The sequence below is a fragment of the Chaetura pelagica genome, unplaced genomic scaffold (assembly GCF_000747805.2).
Source record: "Chaetura pelagica isolate M959 unplaced genomic scaffold, ChaPel_1.0 scaffold159, whole genome shotgun sequence".
Classification (NCBI taxonomy): Eukaryota; Metazoa; Chordata; class Aves; order Apodiformes; family Apodidae; genus Chaetura; species Chaetura pelagica.
This window is the reverse complement of record NW_009954555.1, coordinates 5,831,154-5,831,883: the sequence shown is the minus strand read 5'-3', so window position 1 is coordinate 5,831,883 and position 730 is coordinate 5,831,154.

Genomic DNA, 730 nt, shown 5'->3' with positions numbered 1-730 from the left:
AGCCGCGGGGGTGGCCGGCGGGGTGGGTGTCCTGGTGGGTGACGGGGAGGACACCGGCGACTCTGCCTGTCGAGGAAGGAGGGCAGGAGGGTGGGTGCCCGCGGTGCCGCACCGCACTGCGCCGTGCCTCCAGCTCTGCGCCCCCCCGACCGCCACCTACGTTGGCCCCTGCCTGGCCGCTGCCAGAGAAGATGGTGGTGAAGCCTTTGCTCTGTGGTGTCGGCTTGAGGCTCTTCCCAGCCTTGATCTCGGCCAGAAGCTCTGAGTTGTCACCGGTGGGGGACATCATGTTGAAGGACTTGGTGCCTGGAGGGAGGCAGGGTGGGCAATAAGGACCCCTCTGCTGGCAGCCCCCCTTCTTCCCCAGCTCCCCACTGGCTTGTGGAGCATGGGGGCAGTGGGGTGACCATCCCCCACAACTGAGTCCCGCTGTGACGCCCCTTGGAGCAGCCTCTTGGCACCCGGTCCCCTAAGTCCATGGGATCAGCACCCTGGAACACGGCTCTCTGGGTCCATGGGACCCCACCAGAGCAGCACCCCAACACATCCTCACCCTGAGTGTCCCCCACCTGCAGCACTGCACTGACCTGCCTGCAGAATAAGCAGTCTGTGCCTGACAGCAGCTCCAGCACACCAGGATGGCCCCATGCCACCTCACGGGGGCCCTGGACCCCCGACACCCCCACAGCCCCGAGCAGCGACACACCAGCAGCTGGAGTGAGCTCCACTG